The following is a 23,474-nucleotide window of genomic DNA, read 5'->3' as shown; positions in this document are numbered from 1 at the left end:
GACATATTTTGACTCCAATTCGAATGCAGCGTCGGCTGACAATGAGCCAGTCGAGGTGACATGGGCCTGTCTTAGTCCTGTTGTGTGGGAAGAGTTTGACCTGGTAACACCTGATGAAGTGGACCAGGCCATTGGAGCTATGAGTCCGCCACCTGTTTGTTGGACCAGTGTCGCTCCTGGATGGTTTCGGCCAGCAGGGAGATGACAGGGCTGGATCCAGGAGATTGTCAATGCTTCGTTGATGGAGGGATCCTTTCCGGCTCCCTACAAGGAGGTAGTTGTGTTCCCCCTCCTTAAAAAGCCTTCCCTGCATCCAGCTGTATTTAACAACTATCATCCTGTCTCCAACCTTCCCTTCATTGGGAAGGTTGTTGAGAAGGTGGTGTCGCTCCAGCTACAACAGTCCTTGGATGAAGCTGATTATCTGGGCCCTCAATAGTCAGGATTCAGACCTGACTACGGAATGGAAACTGCTTTGGTCACACTGGAAACTCTCTAGCTAACCATGTTTTGAACAATGTCGTGAATGCAACAACTGATGAATTGCCATTTACTCGTTGGACTGCTAGGAAGCCATATCTTAGTTGTTTGCATACACATGGAGCTCCAGCATGGATTTATTTTCCATGCAAGTAAGGTGAAAAGGTCAACATAGAGCAAGGAAATTGTGTTTTGGAGGGTATGAATTTAATCATACATCATTTAGATTCTGGTAGCCAGGTATTACTAGAGTATATTGTGGTGCAAGTGCTAAATTCCTTGAGCATTTTTGATGGATAAACTGGAACAAGAATACAAGGTACTAGATTTTTATTTATTATTTACTTATTTATTTATTAGATTTGTATGCTGCCCCTCTCCATAGATTCGGGGCAGCTAACAACAATAATAAAACAGCGTATGACAAATCTAATATTTAAAATAGCTAAAAACCCTTATTAAAAATGAAACATACACACACACAAACATACCATGCATAAATTGTATAGGCCTGGGGGAAAGGAATATCTCAATTCCCCCATGCCTGACGACAGAGGTGGGTTTTAAGGAGCTTACGAAAGGCAAGGAGGATGGGGGCAATTCTGATCTCTGGTGGGAGTTGGTTCCAGAGGGCCGGGGCCGCCACAGAGAAGGCTTTTCCCCTGGGTTCTGCCAGATGACATTGTTTAGTCGATGGGACCTGGAGAAGGCCAACTCTGTGGGACTAACCAGTCGTTGGGATTCGTGCGGCAGAAAGCAGTCCTGAAAGTATTCTGGTCCGATGCCATGAAGGGCTTTATAGCTCATAACCAACACTTTGAATTGTGACCAGAAACCGATCGGCAACCAATGCAAACTGCAGAGTGTTGGTGTAACATGGGCATACCTAGGGAAGCCCATGATTGCTCTCGCAGCTGCATTCTGCACGATCTGAAGTTTCCAAACACTTTTCAAAGGTAGCCCCATGTAGAGAGCATTACAGTAGTCGAGCCTCGAGGTGATGAGGGCATGAGTGACTGTGAGCAGTGACTCCCGGTCCAAATAGGGCCGCAACTGGTGCACCAGGCGAACCTGGGCAAACGCCCTCCTCACCACAGCTGAAAGATGTTTCTCTAATGTGAGCTGTGGATTGAGTAGGATGCCCAAGTTGTGGACCCTCTCTGAGGGGGTCAATGATTTCCCCCCCCCAGGGTGATGGATGGACAGATGGAATTGTCCCTGGGAGGTAAAACCCACAGCCACTCCATCTTATCAGGGTTGATTTTGAGTTTGTTGATACCCATCCAGACCCCAACAGCCTCCAGGCACAGGCACATCACATCCACTGTTTCGTTGACTGGACATGGGGTGGAGATGTACAACTGGGTATCATCCGTGTACTAATGATACCTCACCCCATGCCCTTGGATGATCTCACCCAGCTGTTTCAAGTAGGTATTAAATAACAGGGGGAGAGGACCAACCCCTGAGGCACCCCATATGGGAGAAGCCTAGAGGTCGACCTTTTACCCCCACTAACACCGACTGCGACCGACCGAAGAGGTAGGAGGAGAACTACTGGAGAACAATGCCTCCCACTCCCAACCCCTCCAGCCAGCACAGAAGGATATCATGGTCGATGGTATCAAAAGCCGCTGAGAGGTCGAGAAGCACCAGGACAGAGGATAAACCCCTGTCCCGGGCCCGCCAGAAATCATCCATCAGCGCGACCAAAGCAGTTTCCGTGCTGTAGCCGGGCCTGAATCCTGACTGTTGAGGGCCTAGATAATCGGCTTCTTCCAAGGACTGCTGGAGCGCCACCACCTTCTCAACAACCTTTCTCATAAAGGGAAGGTTGGAGACTGGCCAATAGTTGTTAAAAATGGCTGGGTCCAGGGAAGTCTTCTTGAGGAGAGGGCCCCCTCCTCAAAGAAGCGTTGACAATCTCTTGGACCCAGCTCCGTGTCACCTCCCTGCTGGCCAAGACCAGCCAGGAGGGACACGGATCCAGTAAACAGGTGGCGGAATTCACAGCTCCAATGGCCTTGTCCACTTCCTCAGGTATCACCAGATCAAACTCTTCCCAGACAGATGGACAAGTATGGGCCCCAGTCACCTCGATAGTTAGTTAGTTAGTTACGATAGATAGTTATTTTTGAGGATCCATTGCTTCCTAATGACCCTGATAAGGATAGAACTGATGACAGGATAGTGGGAGAATATTCAATAGAGGAATTATCAATGGAAGAGACTTCTATGGATGATGTAGAAGACTCTTAAATTGGGGAGGTAAAAGAGAACAAAATTCCAACAACTTGTACTGAATTGTCTAGGAGGTTGACTAGGGAGAGACATCCGCCTGATGGATATCAGGCAAGTATTGTTAATGTGGAACCATCTAATTATAACAAAATTAAGCTGTATCTGACAGAAGATCAGTTAGCTTGGCAAGAAGCTATGAATAAGGAATTAAAATCTTTATTGAGGATCTTGAGGTACATGAGGATGTGAAGTTACCACCAGATGAGTGTGCAATAGGTTGCAAATGGGTGTATAAATTAAAGACTGATGTGAATGGCATTGTTACCCATAAAGCAAGATTAGTTGTTCAGGGATTTGCTCAATTAGAAAAGGACTATGATGAAGTATTTGCACCTAGTTTGTGAGCAAATACATTGAGTGGAGCTTTAGTTTGGGCAGCTAAAAATAAATGCATAATTGATCATGTGGATGTTTAAACTGCATATTTATATGCAACTTTACAACATACCATTTATATGAGAAAGCCATTAGGTTTAAAAAATGATGAAAGAACTGGTTATTGGAAATTAAAGAAAAGTCTTTATGGTTTAAAGAAATAGGTTATGAATGGAATAGATGTATTGTAAGAGAATTAGTGTCTGAATTAGGTTCCGAAAATTTTAGATATTACTGGAATATAAAATTTGCATAATGATTTTTAAAGATCTTTATATAAGATTATATAATTTACATGTTTGTTTGAATTAGGTTTTCATGAACAAAGATAAGAGAAATTGATTAGTTTAAAATAAGTTAATTGTTGGAAGAATAGACAATTTGAATAACTATCACCATAGATACATACATACATACATACATACATACATACATACATGTTTCTATATAAGATTTGTATAATTCATAAATTTCATTTAATGTTGAAAAGGGTTGAGATTATTATTGATACTGTTGGAATATTACAAGATTTGTATAATTATTATCTTTAAAGGTCTCTACGATTATATAATTGACAAATGGGATTTTTGTTGTTGTTGTGAAGATTCTAGAATGTTATTAACCAATGGACAGAAGTGTAGAGATAAAACTAGAATTTGTTAAAAGAAAATAAAGTTGGAAAGGAGATACAAAATAAGGAAAGATATTAGAATTTTAGAGCATTCAGAAATGGCAGAATGAAAGTTAAAAAATAGTTAAGATGCAAATTGAGGAAAGAGAGGAGTATGACCTAAAATTAAGTACAAGAGATAACGAATAGGTTTGAAAGATAAACAATAGCAAATTATTAGAAAGAACATTGAGAATTAAAGGTGGTAGACCCAGGCGACAAAAATTGGAGGTAAGGAGGCAGCATCAGATATGGCTAGATATTTAAATCTGGATAATGAGAAGTTGTAAGTTTAAGAATAGCACCGGTTTTGGGTCTACGTTGGTGCTGGGCAACCTTCGGTCTCTGAGATTGTTTAGGCTTTCCATGTGTTTTTTGGCTGCCTTAAGGGCAATCTCCGACCTGTAGAGCTGGTGACTTAATAGGGGAAACACCAGTGCACCCGAGGGTGGTCAGCAGACTCTTCGGACAGCAGGGAAAACCCCTGGCCGATGCATGGAGAAATCGGCCTCCTTGGCCGATCCAGAGACGTGGTGCGCCGCCTCCTTCAAGGAAGCCGTGACTAAACGACCAGAGTACTTTTGGGACTGAGAGAACTGAAGAATGGTTAAATTAGATCGATACCATGGATTGTTAAAGAACGTTACCCCTTTTTGTTGCATTGGATCTTGGTGGGCGATAGTGTCAGATCAGCTGAAAGGCAACGATTGCGATCATGTTCCTGGCAAATGGAGGCAGAACACAAGTGGTAGTAGGCAGAACAAGTTAAAGTGAAAGATTTTGAGCTGTGTTTTTTCCCTCAAGTTTCACTGGACCCTGCATTAAACAATCGCAGCAGCAGAGTGAAATAACATTGGACAGTAGCAATAAAGGGTGAAAGATTTTGTACGTGTTGATGGCGAGAGAAAGTTGTTTTTGACAGTTCAACCTCAGTGGATTGAGTTGGCGACAAGCTACAAAATCAGAAGTCCCTCCCCCCTTTTCATTGCACCTTTAACTTCCTTATTCTCCAATTTATTTTGTAAACACTTACTATTAAGGTCCAAATTACAAATACATAGCTTTGATATTTGATCACATTTATATTCATACTCTCATATTTCTCAGTTTGCTTCACATTTAGTATTTTTGAGCTTCTCTTTTTCTTTTGTATAAGGGCAGACTAGATGGACCAGGAGGTCTTTTTCTGCCGTCAGACTTCTATGTTTCTATGTTTCTATGTTTTTCCTTTCCTTCTTTTTTCTCTTTTCTATTCCATTTCTTTTTAATATATAGTATTGTTATTCTTGTATTTACCTACACTTATATATTCTATGGATAGATACAGCCTTTAATTGATTGATATACTTGATTGATATTTTGATATACTTAACTGATTGATATGCTGATATTTTGATAGGTTGATTTATTGATATGTTGATATACTGACAGAATCAATATTTACATTACTTTACTACTAAATTGATAACAATTGTTTATTACTATTTGTAAATTGATAGTATATAGATTATTTAGATTTAGATTTCTCCATTTTTAATTTATATTTCTCTATTCTTTATCCTCTATTCTCTATTCAACTTTTTAACTTTTGAACCCTCTCTTTCCTTCTTCAGATTTATCCACTAAACTTGTATCTCCGTTCATTTATATCTCCTTCTTAAACTGTATTTATATCCACATTGATTTGAACCTGCATTTATATTTGACTAGATGTTAAATTCTAATAAGTTTTACCTCCCTAAATTATTTTCTATTATAGTTCTGGGATTTAGATCTAGTATTATATTCAGACAAATACGTAATTTAAATACACACTTTTCTCTGTATTATTAAACTAGAATCACTTTGGAATATATTTAAAATGTCATTCTCAAATCAGAATACAATATCCAAGGCCTGGTATAAGACTTTACCACAACCTTCAACTTTGCTACTCAATGTACCACAGAAATGTCCTAAATGAAAAAACACCAACCACACAAACTACACAACCATCATCTATTATCTTAGCCTCACTGCAGGAAATGATGATAAAAATGCAGGAGTCAATAGATCACAACTATGAGGCAAAGATGGGTAATAATGGCAGAATCAAGGAGGATATTAAAAGAATAGAAGACCATGTAGGACACCTGGATGAATGAATGGAATGAAAGGATGAACAAATGGAGGCTGTTCATGGAATTATTACCCATAATGACCCAAAAAATTAAAAAAACAAAGAATCAATTGAAAAGATGGAAACACGATTGCAATTCGCGGAATGTAGAATGGAGTACATTAATAAAAACTTAGAAGAAGCAATAATAAATTTAGAGCTTGAGAAATCAGCATTCATCTTAAGATTCCAGAATGTGACCGAATCAGATGACAAAGATTTACCTCAAACAATGGCAGAAATTCTTGCAACTATTACAAATAAAACACCCCAAGAAATTATTCATCAAATCGATGAAGCATACAGAATTTCTATGAGTTTGCAAGAAGGCACTGGTTGCCGAGAGAAATTCATATCCAATTTATCAAACAAACAATAAGAAATGAGGTTTATAATATGTCGAAAGAAAACACGGTAGCCTACAAAGACAAAAAAATAACAGTACTCCACCAAATTCCGCAACGTGTACCAGAAAAATGAAAATCCTACCAAACTTTAGCCAACAAATTAAATAAAAACAGGATCCACTTTAGGTGGTTAATTCCCAAAGGCATGCTTGTAACTTTGGTCGACAAAAAATACAAAATTACTTCCATAGATGACGCAAAAGACTTTTATGACCAGGTGATCAAGGCCATCGATGACCGGTATATAAAAGAAGATGACAGTAAAGACAAGGGTAGCATTGAGAAACTCAGCTTGGAAGACAACCTTTTACACCTGGTCACGTATAGATATGGCTTGGACTAATTCAGAAATTATAAATGAAATAACTGATATAAAAATACTTACTAATTTCTAGGTAGACCACAACCCTATATTGTTGTTAATGAGAGATTTAACCAATAAAAACCCCCAAAGATGGTCTATGAATCAATCAACTATCAACGAAGAACAATTTAGAAAAACATTACAACGCGACTTACCCTCTTTCCTCCAAATAAACAGCAATGATAGTACTTCATTACAAACTGTATAGGACACAACAAAAGCATATATTCGAGGAATTTACATATCACATTCAGCCAAAACAAAAAAAACAAAAGCAAAACAAGATACTAAATACAAAATTATTAAATTACAAAACGTAGAAAAAACTCTTCAAAGAAAACCTAATAATATTGTGATTTTTGGGAAACAAAATATTATTAGACATGAAATAAATTTAGTGACTCAAGAACAACTTTCTCATAAATAAAAAATGGCTAAAGACACATACTTTGAGTCTGCAAGCAAACCCGGTAGCATCAAAACTTGCACTTCAAAAATCTGACAAAACTATAGAAGCATTATATGTGATAACTTTGGATCTCTAAAGTCAAACATTGATGTCAAAAAACAGATTATCCAACAATTCTATCAGGAACTATACAATAAAGGAGAAATAAAAGTGTTGTGGTTAACTCTGGCCCAGCTCCTGCCCCAAGGACTGTGGATGTGGGGGAGACATCCACCTGCCGCAGGCCTCTTTTGCTCCAGGTGGAATCTGCTGATGAAGCTCTGACCAAGAAGACATGAGTGACAGGGAGGAGGAGAGTGTGGCAGACAGCTCAGAAGGAGATCAATTATCTAGCCCCTCCTTGGATTCGGAACAAGAGTTAATGATACAGCCACACCTGTGGAGAACGATGCATAGGCAGCAACAACTGAGAGATTATTATCAAAGAAAATGAGGCCACCTGTGGTTGGGTGGGGCTGTGGTAATTAGTGAGGCTGCTATAAATAGCAGCCTGTGGGTTTGGCCATTGTGGAGGATTATCTGATCGTTGTGTTTTGTGCCTGCCTTGCTGACTTCGACCTTTGTGTGCTGATTTTCCCCCGCTTTGAAACTAAACCAGAGCCAAGTGTGTTTCACTTTGTGAAAGAAGAAGGACTGTGAATTGCCTCACAGCTGCAAGCTAAGTATCTCAGAACTTATAAGGGACTTGTACAAATTACCAGTTTGTTTGAAGACGAGTGCTCTTTGCTATACAAAAAGAGTGCTTAGTTTATTTATATATTTATTTATTGGATTTGTATGCCGCCCCTCTCCGCAGACTCGGGGCGGCTAACAACAATGATAAAAAACAACATGTAACAATCCAATTTAATAAAACAACTAACAACCCTTATTATAAAAACCAAACATACACACAAACATACCATACATAACTTGTAATGGCCTAGGGGAAGGAATATCCTAACTCCCCCATGCCTGGCGACAAAGGTGGGTCTTGAGTAATTTGCGAAAGACAAGGAGGGTGGGGGCCGTTCTAATCGCTGGGGGGGGAGTTGATTCCAGAAATTTGAATTTTTGGTATAAAGAACATTGTTTTGAATTTTCAAACGCGTGTGGGTCTGAAATTTGTATCTGTGAATTTTCAGGAGGATTCTACCAGAGAGCTCGACAGAACATAAAAGAAGAATTAATTTTAAAATACCTTAATCAAAATGAATTATTACCAATAACAAAGAAAGTCCAACTTACATTAGATAATGTAATTACTCCCTTAGAATTAAAAAATGCTATTGCAAAACAAAAAAATTATAAAACCTCAGACTCGTATGGAATTCTCTCTGAATTGTATAAACATCATCAGGACCTTTTGGAACCCATAATGTTAGACATCTATAATGTGTTCTGCCGGCTTATGACACAAGCCTTCAATTAAAGGTAAAACTAGCCAAAACAGACACACACACACAGGAAAATGCAACAATAGTTTATTTATCCAAAGAAAAATAGAAGCAAAACTCCCTTTTAAAATTCAGAGGTATTTCTTGTAAAAACAAAACACACTTGAATGCAGTGAGATAACAAAGACAATAAAACTCCAGTCAATTAACCTGTAACTGTGAAATTCATCGCAGCCACTACTCTTCAGATATTGTAAAACTCACTATGATTTATGGTCAAAGTCCTGAAATCCAAACAGAGTCCTGAGAACAATCCTGAATGGCAAGTCAAGGTCCATAAGTACAATCAGATAATCTTCCACACTGCGAGGCCGGCACGCTGCCCATTTAACAGCAGCCCTAATTACTTGAACCCCACCCAACCACAGGTGGACTCTCTTATCGCTGTAATACTTTTGAAGCTGTTCTCTCCTATGTTTAACTCTATGCATGCGTAGGTCTATCATTGTTTCCTCATCAGAGTCTATCAAAGATATTGAGGACTGGCTTCTTCCAGGGCTGTCTGCCAGGCCCCCCTCTTCCATCTCACAAACCCTTCTTCAGATGATAATTCACTGGCCGACTGTCAGCAGCAAAACAGGCCTGTGACATTTGGATGTTTCCCCCACATCCACCTCCACAGTCCAGGAGCTGGGTCAGAGCTAACCACAAAATAATGAAGCCCTCCTGGAAGGTAAACTTCCAAATTCATGGACTGATGCATACATAACATTAATTTCCAAAGAAAATAAAGACAGAAAATACATTGGAAATTAAAGAACAATTTCTTTGCTCAACATCGATTATAAAATTCTTACTTCAATAATTGCCAAAAGGTTAAAAAAAATTCAAATTGTATAATACATCCCAATCAAAACGGCTTCCACCCCTTAAGAAATATTGGCAGAGACACAAGAATAATCCTTAACACTCTGGAATACTACGACAAAAATAGCAACAAACCGGTTGCCTTAATATTTACTGATCTACAAAAGGCCTTTGGCAGTTTATATTGGCAATATTTCACAACCCAAATAGCTTATATGAAACTTGGAGATAATTTTGTCAACCTACTTAGAGCAATATATACACATCAATCAGCCAAAATACTTATAAATAACGACATTACTGAAAAAATTATCGCATGGGTTCAAAATTTCAGTTACCCAATAAATTTGATTGAGTGGGAAAAAATTTGGTCAACAAACTACAAAATGGTTCTAGTGACTTCCTACAAGGAAAATTAATATAAAATGTTTTACAGGTGGCATTTACCTCCTGTCAGACTCTCTAAAATGTTTCCCAATATGTCCCCCCTCTGCTGGAAATGTAAAAATCAACCTGGAACCTACCACCACACATGGTGGACCAGTGAATTTGCAAAAAAATATTGGCAAAAAATTAAAAAAACTTCTGGATCAAGTTACTTTGCAGATTATAACACCTAAGTTAGAACTCTTCCTTTTAGGAATTACTAGACAAAAGTTTATAAAAGAAGATTGTTATGTTATCATACAAATTCTCACAGCAGCCAGAATTGCCTATGCACAGTGCTGGAAACAAGAAACTACCCCAACTACATTAAATATTTTGACAAAAATTATGGAATGTGTAGAGATATCTAAAATAACAATGGAGATTCAAAATAAGGACCAATCAGACTTTTACAAGGCCTGGGAGAAGTGGTACCTCTGGATATTTAAAAAAAAGTATTTAAAAATCCTGTTCAAAGAAGAAAAAACTCATAACACCCCTCATCTTCAGCATGACAATACATGAATTCATTTCTATAATTTGCTACTAAACGGTATTGATCATGAAGATAGATATTCAAGATCTGCAATCTAAATTTTTAGTTTATATTGAACAGTCAAAACCTGAGTCAAAACATCTGAGACTCATTGATACATACTGTACACTCATGAATTCCTATCATACTCAAGATATATGCATATTTACACCTACAACTCCTTCGCACCATAAAGTTGTACAACTCTAAAGTGTCTGCTATATCTCTTTCTTTATTTTCTATCCCCTTCCCCATTCTTCTCCATATCCTTTTGTGTCTTTTCTTTCATTTTCTTACTCCATATTATTTACACTCTTCATTCTACTTTGATGACTAAATATACATATTTGTTATTATGTTCCACTATTTTAATTTATACTATGTATTTTGATATTTTTTCTGTTAAGTTTGTCTCCCCCTTTTTAAAAATGTTAATATTTAATAAACATTATTTTTAAAAAAATAAAAAAATAATTACAAGAGATAATGAATAGGTTTGAAAGATAAACAATAGCGAATAATTAGAAAGAACATTGAAAATTAAGGGTGGTAGATCAAGTGAAAGAGCTAAAGAGCAGCTGGGCTGGGGGGGGTGTGACTCTACACCAGCTAAATCCAGTGAGACATGATAAGGTATGACTAGGAGGGACAGGGAGAGCCAGGGCCAGCTAGTGATGCAGTAGCCATTTCAGGCTCATTTGAACCAATCTGATCCGGCTGAATCCTACCTCTGGTCTTTTCCACTGTTTGCAGTCATAATTTTTTGACAGTTTTTTGAGGGAATAATATGATATATTGTATTAGAACTGAATTTTAAAATATAGTTTAGCTCCAGAAAATAATGAGCAGTACAGGTAGTCCTTGAGTTATGACCATTTTTTCAGTGACCATTTAAAGTTATAGCAGCATTGAACAATTGGCACTTATGGCTGATCCTCAAAATTACAACCATTACAGTAACCCTGTGGTCATGTGATTAAAGTTTGAGTATTTTTAAAAAAAATATTTTTATTGAATTTTTAAAAAAAGGACAAACAGTGACACACAACATTGAACACTCAAGGAGCTGCCATTGCTACGCTTATCTTAGAAGTCTAACTACTACAAAAAATAAAAACCTAACTATAGTCAGATCAATAGAAAAATAATATACATTTATATTAGATATTTATTAAATTTGACTCCATATGTTAATTAATTACTTCGTCTGTAAAATACTTATTCAAAAACATATAATATAGCAAATAGCATATCTAAATTTATTCTACTGTGAACCTTTTTTAAACTATTAAATTCTAACTTATAAAATTTCAAAACTATAAGTTCAAAAAGTTATAAATTCTTGTTAGTTTAACTTGTAATATTATTTTTAAAATCCCACCATTCATACAATTTATTCCATATTTTATAATATTCTGTTTCTACTTCATTATTCAAGCGTTTTGTCATCATATCTAATTCTGCACATTCCATAACGTTTTTATAAACTTCTGTGTCCTTTGGCATTTCCTTATCTTTCCATTTCTGTGCAAATGTAATTCTTGCCGCAACCAATATATGTATTATTAAATAATAAATTTATTTTTTGTACTTAATATTTGAAATACCCAATAAGAAAAATTCAGGAGAGTTTTTAATCATCTCCTTTGTTATTTCATTTATCCATTTCTCTACTTTATTCCAGTATTCTTTTGCCTCTAAACATGTTCACCATACGTGGTAATATGTGCCAATTTATTTTTTACATTTCCAACATATAGGTGAAACTGTTGGGAACATTTTGGAAATTCTATATGGTGGAAGGTGCCATCTATAGAACATCTTAATTTGATTTTCTTTAAAAGAAATTGATTATATTATTTTCCAATTACAGTGATCCCTCGATTTTCGCGATCTCGATCTTCGCGAAACGCTACACCACGATTTTTCAGAAAATATTAATTAAAAAATACTCCACGGTTTTTTTGCTATACCACGGTTTTTCCCACCCGATGACGTCATACGTCATCACCAAGAGTCACTTCTCTGTCTCTTTCTCTTTCGTTCCTGTCATTCTCTGCTTCAATCATTTTCTCATTTCTCTTTTTTTCTCCCCTTTTTTCTATCATTTCTCTCTCTCTTCCTTCCACTCTTCTCTCTCTCTCTTTCTTCCTCTCTCTCACTGTCTTCCTTCCTTTCTCATCTTTCTTTCTCTCTCTCTTTATCTTGCTTCTTCCTCTCTCACACTCTCTTCCTCCCTCTCTCATCTCTTTCTTTCCTTCTCTCTCTTTCTCTATCTCTCCCCCTCTTGCTCTCAAGCAGCAAACGGCGGCCGGGCGGGCGGGTGAACAGGCGAGCGGCAAACGGCGGACAGGCGAGCGGGTGAACAGGCGAGCGGCAAACGGGGGACAGGCGAGCGGCAAACGGCGGGCGGGCGGGTGAACAGGCGAGCGGCAAACGGCGGACAGGCGAGCGGCAAACGGCGGACAGGCGAGCGGCAAACGGCGGACAGGCGAGCGGCAAACGGGGGACAGGCGAGCGGCGAGCGGCGAGATGTTTACTGTATTTTATTTATATAGATAGATGTTTATCTAATACAGCATTAGTTGCACTTATCTAATATTAGTCGCTCCCCGGCTCCACCATCTGCGCATGCGCGGCCATTGAAAAAAGGGCGCGCATGCGCAGATGGTGTTTTTACTTCCGCACCACTATATCGCGAAAAACCGATTATCGCGAGAGGTCTTGGAACGTAACCCTCGCGATACTCGAGGGATCACTGTATATACCCAAATCTTTTCCCATGTTTCTAAGTCTATTTCTTTGCCAAAATTTTTGCACCAACTGATCATGTTGTCTTTTAATATCCACCCTATTGTTCTATGATTTATTAAGTATTTATATACATTTCCAATTATCTTTACTTGATTTTGAAGTAATAATTTACTTAATACATTGTTTTCTTTTCTGAAGATATAAGTTTTTACATCCATTTGATATCTGGAGCTAATCTGTGTGTATTGCCAGCAATCTAACACAATACCTAATTCCTGCAACTGTTGTTTTGTTCTGAGTTTTAATTGATTGTCAAGTAAATCCCTATATTTCCAAATCTTACCTTCCTTTGCTAAGTTCGGATTCGTGATGGCTTCTATAGGTGAGATCCATTCTGGCATTACTAAGAAGTGATTTTTCTTTATTTCGATCCATACCTCTATCAATGCTTTTCTAATTATATTATTTTTAAAATATGAATGTGTTTTAATCTTATCATACCATATAAAGGCATGCCAGCCTAACATTAAATCATGGCCTTCCAAATTAAGTAACCTTTGATTGTCCAAGGTTAACCAGTCTTTTATCCATGTTAGGGCAGTGGCATAATAATATTATTTCCAATTTGGGAGGCCAAGTCCTCCTCTTTCTTTGCGATCTTCTAACGCATTTTGCTTTATTCTCCAATGCACTTGCAAGGAGAGTCCAGGATGGGTTATTCTCAGCCTGATTGGCTGGGACTGAGTTCAATTTAAATATTTAAATATTAGTCAGGCACTGCCCCCCCTTAGCCCTCCAGTCTAAAAAAACTCAGTCTCAGTAATGGGACTTAGAGTTCTCTCTCTGTTACACTTAACATTTGTTTGTGTAATATTTAGTGCTGTTTTTTTGAATTTCTTTTTATCTAATGTTATTTTCTTGTCTTTCTTTTTCTTTCAGTCACATCGTGGGGCAGCTTCACATTTGGCAGCGTGGGGTTATTACCCTCCGTGGGTTTAACCCCCCCCCCCCGAGCTGCAGCTCCCTTGGGTCGGTGGTCCACAGAGGTTCGTTGGTGGACCTAAGGGGAGCGCCTGGGTTGCTGACCTCCGTGGTAGCGCCCGGAGGAAGGCGGTCGGCTGACGCCGTGGGGGGCGCAAGAAGAATTGGAGAAGCCTCAAGAAGCCCCTAAGGAGTCGCGTCGTCCCTCCGCCATGACCCACCGCTGCGCCGCGAAGTACCAATAAACCTCATAATTCAGGGCCTCAGATCGCTCGGCTTTGCAAGGCTTGGGCCGCCGCCATTTTGGGGGGGCTGCAGGGCGGGAACAGAGGAGAGTTCCCACCTGTTTTCGCTCCGATGGCCATTTTGGGGCTCCGCCGAGACAGGCTGCTCATTGGGTCGCCATGGCAACAATAAGCTTGGCTCTAGGAAGGAGTTTCCCGCCCACAGCCCTGATGAGGCCAGATCGGCTTTTGAGCCGGGGCCAGGTCTATCGGGCTAATGAGTGGGCGGTTGCCAGGGCAACGGCAAGGCCAGGCCCCTTTCTAGGCCAATTGGCTTACTAGACAGGTCGGGCTCTGCCTACTACAGTTTTCCTGCACAGGCCCTAATCTGCCCTGGTAATACGCAGGCGCACTAGGAGCTTGGGTCTTGAAGGAGCCGTTATTCCTTGCTTCTCTTTATCTCGGAGAGACAAGATTGAGCACTTTTGGCAGTTCTCCTCTGTTCATTACTTTCATCAACTGTGAGTGTGTTAAAGGAGAATTATGTCAGAGACTCCATCTCATGTGGGGGAGGAGGCCACTACCATCATTAGGCCCAACACCCCCAAGGAAAAGAGTCAGAGGCCTAAATCCTCACAGGGCACCTCTCTCAGAGAGGCTGAAAAAAGAATAAAAGCCCTTGAAAGGCAGTTGGAGGCATCACAGAAGCAGGCCTCTATGTCAGTCAAGGCCTTTTGCCTCACACCCCCGCCAGCCTCCCCCATGCCAGGGGTAGCAGGCTCGGCTTCTGATAAGGACTGGTCACCTGAACACCCTACGCAACCTACTCCTGAGGTGGTCAACTGGGAGCGACAACAAAACATTTGGCCTGGCAATTTCCAGCCTCAGACTTATGTTTCTCATCAATATGGCCCACCGCAGTCAACCTTCACGCCAACGGCAGCGGGTCTGCGCAACGCCCAAGATACCTGGCAGAGCATGCCTCAGGCTCTGCAGGATTTGATCGCCAACGCGTTCTCCCAGGGTGTTGAGACTGGAGCACATCAGCAACAGGCCACAGTGGGACAACCCCCACTGAGATCCAGAGACCCTTGGACTGCCCCGGCCTCATACTCCTTGACCGGGTCTATGGAGGAGGATGACTCGTTCAAGGGTGATTACAGTGATCGAGAGGATGACCTGTTGGGGGATGAGCACCCTCCAGAACAGCCTGCCTTCACAGGTCTTGTTTAGGGTCTTGCTTAATAAGGCCAAGCTCACCATCGAACAGGCAGGGGAGGCTGGACAATCGGATGCCGCAGCCTCGACCCAGGCCACTGGGGGACTTTTTGTCCTACCCAAACAAGAGACAGTGAACATTCCTTCCTCACATCTCTTTTTGGAAACTATACAGCGTCCTTGGGAGCACCCGGCGGCTGCACAGGGCCCCTCCAACCTGGACCGCAAATTATACTCTTTCGACCAGCAGATGGAAGACCTGTTGACCTTCCCGGCGGTGGACAAGCCGGTCACCGGCTTGGTTTCCAATGCCCTGGTCCCGTCGGAGTCTCAGGAAGGTCTAAGGGCAGAGGATAAGAGGGCCGAAAACATTGTGCGTAAGACTCACCAGATAGCGGCCTGGGCCATACGGGCCTCTTCTGCGGCCTCATTCTTTAACAGGGCAACTCTTCTCTGGATTAAAGAGCTCCAATCAAGAGTAGATCCTGAGGACGGACGCCTTCGCCAGGATCTTAATAAAATCCTAGCAGCCACCGAATTCTCGGCAGACGCTACAGGCAACGCGGCCAAGTTCGTGGCCAGGGCCATGGCCTCGTCGGTGTCTTCTCGCCGGCTCATATGGCTACGCAGCTGGCAGGCGGACATCAAGTCTAAATGGAGCTTGGCCTCAGCACCATTTAAGGGCAGCAAACTCTTTGGGGAGGTCCTCGATGACGTCTTGGTCGAGGACAAGGACAAGAAAAAGGTCATGCCCAAGTCCAAAAGACCGGATAGATGGTTCACCCCTTATCAGAGGCGCCAGCCCTTTCACGCAGAGCCCTCCTCGAGCACTGCCCAGGCATCGAGGCCTTACTTCCAGGGCTCCTTCAACCAGGGGTCCTTTCAATCGGATAGGTCAGCTCCACAGGACAAGTCCTATCAGGGACACCGGCCCTCCAGAGGAGCTGGTCAGGGCTTCAGAAAAAACAAATGACTCCCTCATTTCTGTTCCATTGGGGGGCAGACTAGCCCACTTCGCGGAACCCTGGACCACTACGGCTTCAGACACTTGGGCAACGGCCACTGTGGCCCAGGGTCTGAGGATCGAGTTTCTTTACCCGCCACCTCAACGATTCATCCCATGCCGAATCCCCTTGGACGCTCAAAAGAGGAACCTTCTTTACCGAGAGGTCTCTCATCTCTTGGAGATAGGGGCCATAGAAGATGTTCCCCTGGAGGAACGGGGCAGGGGGTTTTATTCCCTAATCTTCCTTGTCCCCAAAGCCTCTGGAGGGGTCAGGCTGATCCTGAACTTGCGCCAACTGAACATCTACGTAAAATACAGGCGCTTCAAGATGCACTCGCTAAGAACCATCCTCGCATCTATCAGGCACAAGAACTTCTTAAGATCAATAGACCTCAAAGAGGCTTACCTACACGTCCCCATCTTTCCACCGCACAGATAATTCCTTCGGTTCAGTCTGGGCAGGACCCACTTTCAATACAGATCTATGCCTTTCGGGCTTTCATCAGCTCCAAGAACATTCACAAAGCTCTTAGACGTTCTCACATCTTCTCTGAGGCAACAATCGGTACGCCTCATGGCGTACCTAGACGACATTATTATACTGGCAAAGACAAGGGACCAGGCGTATTGAGATTTACACTTGACCATCCACACCCTCGAACGCCATGGGTTCACAGTGAACTGGGACAATAGCCATTTGACGCCCACAACAAGGCTGGCTCACTTGAGGACCACCATAGATACCACCCTGTGTATGGTGTTCCTCTCCCCAGAGAGACGGTCCTCCATCAGGAGGCTCCTACGGGATCTGGATGGTCAGAGGTTCCCGAGACTTTCTTTCCTGTCGAAGGTCCTAGGGACTCTGGTCTCCTGTATCAAGGTCATACCATGGGCAAGACATCACTTGAGACCGCTTCAGTGGTTCCTGCTTCCTTTCCAATGGACAAAGTCAAGCCACCTTCACAGGAAGGTTTTTATTCCCAGCGGAGTTCCATGGCCAAGAGACCATCTTATGGTGACGATGGATGCCAGTTTGACGGGATGGGGGGCCCACCTTGCCTCTCAGATGGCTCAGGGCCTATGGGACAATCAAGACTTACTGGAGTGCAACATCAACTTCCTGGAGTTGAAGGCGGTCTCGCTGGCCTTCCGGAGCTTCGCCCCCTCGGTACGAGGGCGTCATGTCCTCATCCTCACGGACAATGTCTCTACCTGGGCACATATCAACAGGCAGGGGGGAACACGATCCTGTCGCCTAATGGCGGAGTCGGAGTCCCTGTTAAGGTGGGCGGAGGCCAATTTAGCCTCACTCTCAGCGGAACATATCTCGGGTGTAGACAATGTTTGCGCGGACTGGCTGAGTCGGGAGACTTTAGATCCCGGGGAGTGGTGCCTGGATCCCAGGATCTTCCGGGAGATTATCAGGAGGTTCGGCGTGCCACTATTGGACCTATTTGCGACCTGCCACAACGCCCAGCTTCCCCATTTCTTCTCCCGCTTTCCCTCTCCCGGGGCGGAGGGAGTGAACGCTCTACGACAACAGTGGCCGTCAGGCCTGCTTTATGCCTTTCCGCCGGTCCCACTGATACCGAAGGTAATTCGAAAGTTACTGGAGGAACGAGCAGAGATTCTCCTGCTGGCTCCGTATTGGCCGAGGCGCATCTGGTTTGCCGATCTGGTGGAACTATCGATTTCAGCCTACTGGAGGATTCCGGACCATCGAATACTCCTCACGCAGGGGACAATGAGCCATCCAGAGCCTCACTGGTGGCAGCTGACCGTCTGGCACTTAAGCGGGAACATCTGAAGAACCAGCTCGTGCCAGATGCGGTCATAGACACCATGCAGGCAGCCCGCAGACCTTCTACCAGGCGGGTTTACCAGGCGACGTGGGCGGCGTTCTGTAAGTTCTGCCAGCAGAGACAAGTGGACCCGCAGGGAGCCACTCCTTTGATGGTGCTTTCATTTTTACAAGCGGGCCTGGAAAAGGGCCTCGCTCCAAACACCCTTCGATACCACATGGCGGCCTTATCAACTATCTTGGTCAGGGATCACTACCGGCCCCTCTCGAGGCATCCCTGGATCAGAGACTTTCTGCGAGGGGCGGCCAACTTGAAGCCATCGACGGTTCATAGATTCCCGTCCTGGGACCTGTCATTGGTGTTTCATGCCTTGACAGGTCCTCCATTTGAGCCTCTAAGACAAATTTCCCTGAGATTCCTGTCAATTAAAACTGCCTTCCTGGTGGCTATTACATCTGCCAGGAGAGTCTCTGAGATCTCAGCATTGTCAACCAGGCAGGACCTTTGTAGGTTTTATCCGGACAGGGTTGTGCTGAGATTGGACCCGGCGTTCATCCCTAAGGTGAACTCCTTGTTTCATAGATCGCAGGACATTGTTGTACTGGACTTCTGCACCCACGGCAGCCACCCCTCTGAACTGAGGTGGCACAAACTGGACGTTAGACGTGCTTTGAAAATCTATATACGTCGGACTCAAGGGTTCAGAGCGTCCGAAGGGCTATTCGTGTCCTTCTCCACTAGAACGATGGGGAAGAAGGTTTCTCCTCAGACGATCAGCCGTTGGTTGAGGGATTGTATTTCCGAGGCATACACGGTTAAGAACACTCCCGTTCCACAAGGGATGACAGGTCACTCTACCCGGAGTGCGGCCACATCATCGGCCTGGAGAACACAGGCATCACTTGAGGACATTTGCCGAGCAGCCACTTGGGCGGCTCCGTCCACCTTTATAAGACATTACAGGATTGACTCATTTGCTTCCTCGGAAGCAGCGTTTGGGAGGAGGGTTTTGCAAGGGGTATGCTCCTTCTCAGCGCCCCTGGTCCAGCCTTCTCCCTCCCTTTGACTATAATTTGGGCATATCCCATCCTGGACTCTCCTTGCACGTGCATTGGAGAAGGACCGTTGAACTTACCTGAACGGTCTTCTCGATGCACTGCAAGGAGAGTCCAGACCCGCCCGGCTTTGGGACCAGGGTCTCGTGTTTCGTTAAAGTTCTTGTTGAAGCTTGGGGGTTGCTTCTGGTTCAATGAAAGCTTTGTTTTGTATTACTGCTCCGTGCATATTAGACTGGAGGGCTAAGGGGGGGCGGTGCCTGACTAATGTTTAAATATTTAAATTGAACTCAGCCAATCAGGCTGAGAATGACCCATCCTGGACTCTCCTTGCAGTGCATCGAAAAGACCGTTCAGGTAAGTTCAACGGTCCTTCTTGGTTTCTTGCCTTGCCATATACATTTTTTAATTGTCTTATTTAATTCTATAAAAAATTTCGATCCTGGATTTATTGGAATAACCTGAAAAAGAAACAAAATTTTGGGGAGGATATTCATCTTGATTGTAGATATTCTTCCCACCAATGTTAATTGCAAATTGTTCCAGACTTCTAAGTCTTTTTTAATCTGTCCTAATAATTTCAAATAATTATCATTTTTTATAGATATGGCTTTAGAGGTCATCCAAATCCCTAAATATTTCACCTTTTTTGTAGTTTTCATATTTGATAGATCTTCTAAATGTTTTTTTTTGTATCTCTGTCATATTTTTTGTAAGAATCTGTGTCTTATCTTTATTTATTTTTAATCCTGCGACTTTCCCATATTCTTCAATTAAATTTATTAACTTTGAAATAGATTTTATAGGATTTTCTAAAATTAGAACAACATCATCTGCGAATGCTTGTACTTTATAGATCTCCTTTCTTATGTTCAACCCTTTTATCTCCCTGTCAGCTCTTATTTTTATCAACAGTGCTTCTAGGGTTAAAATAAATAAGAGTGGTGATATTGGGCATCCTTGTCTTACTCCTCGTTGTATTGTCACCTTTTCAGTTAACTCACTATTTATTATAATTTTAGCTGTTTGTTCAGAATATATTGCATCTATTATATTAAAAAACTTAGTTCCAACCTCCATCCTGTTTAATTGTATTTTCATAAAATTCCATTGCCCCCCCAGAGGTGGAGTAAAGACGCTGAGACATACATTGTGGATTAAGGGTCATTTATTAATTATCATAAATTTAAATGATTTTAAATAAATTTAAATACGTAACTTTGAATATTTAATTCAAAACAGACTAAGGACCTGCAGAGCCAAACTAACGGGGCGGATCCAAACGAATGGGGCGCCCCTTCGTCGTGTGGGAGGAGTTCACCCTACAATCCCCGAGGGAGATTGGATCCGGTGATTCCCATGGACATCCTCTCTCCAATCCCCGACGTTGCTCGAACCTCTAGTTCCTGGAGAGAGGCGGTCCATCACCCTTAAAGGATGCCCAAAAGGAGCATGCGCAGTTGCTTCTAATTGCCCATTTCCGCCCCCAACCTGCCAAACCCCAGTGACCAAAGGGAGGCCTATTTAAATATGTACATGCGCCGTACCCCCTAACCAATCCAGTCCGCACCGTCAGTGTGGAATAGGCGAAAAAACGGCCGCCTCTAAAGGGGAGGCCGCAAAAAATTCCTATTCGGCCCCAAAGGCGACCTCCTCAGGACACACTGTTGATAGTGGAGGGTGGGCGGGTGTTCACTGCCGAAGCTGCAATGCGGGGGTCCCTTCCGGATCGCCCTTTAATAGGGCGATCTGGGACCCTCCTAAGCCAGCCGGCAGCGCACTCTCATTGGCGCGCTGCCAAAAGCCGAACTTCCGGGTTCCGAATGAACCCGGAAGTGCTAAGCTCTGAAAAGAGCTAGCTCAGCGTCGCCTCCGCCCCGTAGGCAATTTCAGCCGGCGGTTTTAAAACCACCGGCTGGGCATTTGCCCCCCAGAGGCGGAGTAAAGACGCTGAGACATATATTGTGGATTAAGGGTCATTTATTAATTATCATAAATTTAAATGACTTTAAATAAATTTAAATACATAAATTTGAATATTTAATTCAAAACAGACTAAGGACCTGCAGAGCCAAACTAACGGGACGGAAATTCCTACCATAACATTCCTTGGCAACATTGGGCAAGAACTCCTTGCTGAACCAGGTGGAGGTACCACCTTCACCTGGATCCAAGCTACGCCCCTTCATCGTGTGGGAGGAGTTCACCCTCCAATCCCCGAGGGAGATTGGATCCGGTGATTCCCATGGACATCCTCTCTCCAATCCCTGACGTTGCTTGAACCTCTAGTTCCTGGAGAGAGGCGGTCCATCACCCTTAAAGGATGCCCGAAAGGAGCATGCGCAGTTGCTTCTAATTGCCCATTTCCGCCCCCAACCTGCCACGGAGGGGGGGGGTCAGATCTCAATTTTGGGGGGGCCGCCCCCACCCAGCCTCCTACACTAGTTCCTGGAGGCACCTCTGCAGGTCCGACAGGAAAATGGCATTCCCCTCATCTGAGAGGTGAATGCCGTCGGCCCGGTAGAGCCAGGGGGTTCCAAATTTTATAAGGGGATGCTTCACTACACCCCCCCCAACTCCCTCACCACCCTTCCAATGGCCTGGTTGACCCTTAACCTGGCCTTGTTCACAGCTTTAGGTGAGACAGCATTCTGCCAGACCAGTCTGGGGAGAATCTCAGACCACACTATGTGTGTGCCTGGATATGCGGTGGTGATGGCCTGCAAATCTTCGCGAGCCTGGATGCTCACCGCCAAACCACTCAAAACACCGAGGTCGTTGCCCCTGAGGTGGATCACCAGCAACTCAGGAGCTCTCCCGGATCGACCCTGCTCAAAAAACAGGGGGCGCAGCCCCTCCCAGCGCATTCCCCTGCGGCCCATCCAGACGACGTCCATCCTGGCACCCAGGGAAAGCTGCGATCCGACAGGAGACCTCGCGGCAAAACAGCCGGCCCAAAACACAAAACTGGCCCAAGAGCCAAACCACAGGCCGGGAAACAGCAACGGCTGAAACAACAAACAAAATAATTAAAACGGCCAATACCCGGGTCCCTATCGGGGAGGCCTAACGTACGAACGGAAGGCCACAAACCTCCAATGGCCGATGGCCATAATGTGGCGATCTGCGAAACCAGCAGTGGCAGCCGCGGTAGCAGCGCCTATCCGAAACGAATGTGTGCCGAACCTGGAGGGGTCCGCACCAACTTGTTCAAGGGCCCGGGATGTAATGGCCCAGAATTGGTATTTAGTCAAGGGAGCCCCACCATCGTGACAAAATAAATATCCCGGGGTTTCCCCTCGACAGGCGCGGAAGGCTGCCAAAGCCGCCACCGGGCAAACGGCATCATCTGTCGTTGGTGCTAATGCAATTTCCGCACCGTGCCCATATTGATCCGTTTTGGACCGGCACAGGCGGATGTGAACCCCAGTAGGCTGTAGCTGCACATCGCTCCACTGGAGCGCGCACAGGCTAGTGTCCCATATAGAATTGGCCAAAACCTCGCTTACCCTAAAAGCCCCGAAAAAGAGTGTGGTTGCTGCTGCGTGAAAAAGGCAGGCTTCATAATGCGAAGTGCACAGCCTGACCCACATGTGGCTTACGGCCGACAGCTGTGATAAGGATAAAGGCTGTCGGGTATCGGCCGCTGGGGGCCGCCTATCCCGGGACCACCCTTCTAACATTCTCCTAACCCGGAAATCACTACGCGTGTCAGGGAACCCCTGAGCCTTGGCGATAAACACCAGACCCGCCAACTTACCCCTAATGGTTTTGACAGTCAGACCACACTGGTGTAACAGCACACAGTGCTCCAACAACTGGTCGACTGGTATGGGCCAAACCTGCCTGTAACCCTTGCTAGCCCTGAACTCTGAAAATTCCTTACCTGCCCTGCGGTACGCGGCCCGGGTGCTTGGCGCTATCGACAGCCCAATGGCCCGATCTGCCTCCTGCCTCCATGGTTCTGTAGCCCCGCCAGGCTCCATAAGTGTCCTGGCATCTGGTC

At 43.6% G+C, this 23,474-nt stretch overlaps 1 protein-coding gene across 4 annotated transcripts in view; it reads left to right on the top strand.

Moving 5' to 3' along the window:
* Positions 1–23,474, top strand: part of LOC139155791 (cilia- and flagella-associated protein 47-like) — a 513,090-nt gene that overhangs the window by 31,277 nt on the left and 458,339 nt on the right. The gene's annotated exons all lie outside the window — the stretch shown is intronic.

The sequence above is a fragment of the Erythrolamprus reginae genome, unplaced genomic scaffold (assembly GCF_031021105.1).
Source record: "Erythrolamprus reginae isolate rEryReg1 unplaced genomic scaffold, rEryReg1.hap1 H_6, whole genome shotgun sequence".
NCBI lineage: Eukaryota > Metazoa > Chordata > Lepidosauria > Squamata > Dipsadidae > Erythrolamprus > Erythrolamprus reginae.
This window is presented reverse-complemented; position numbering and strand designations above follow the sequence as displayed.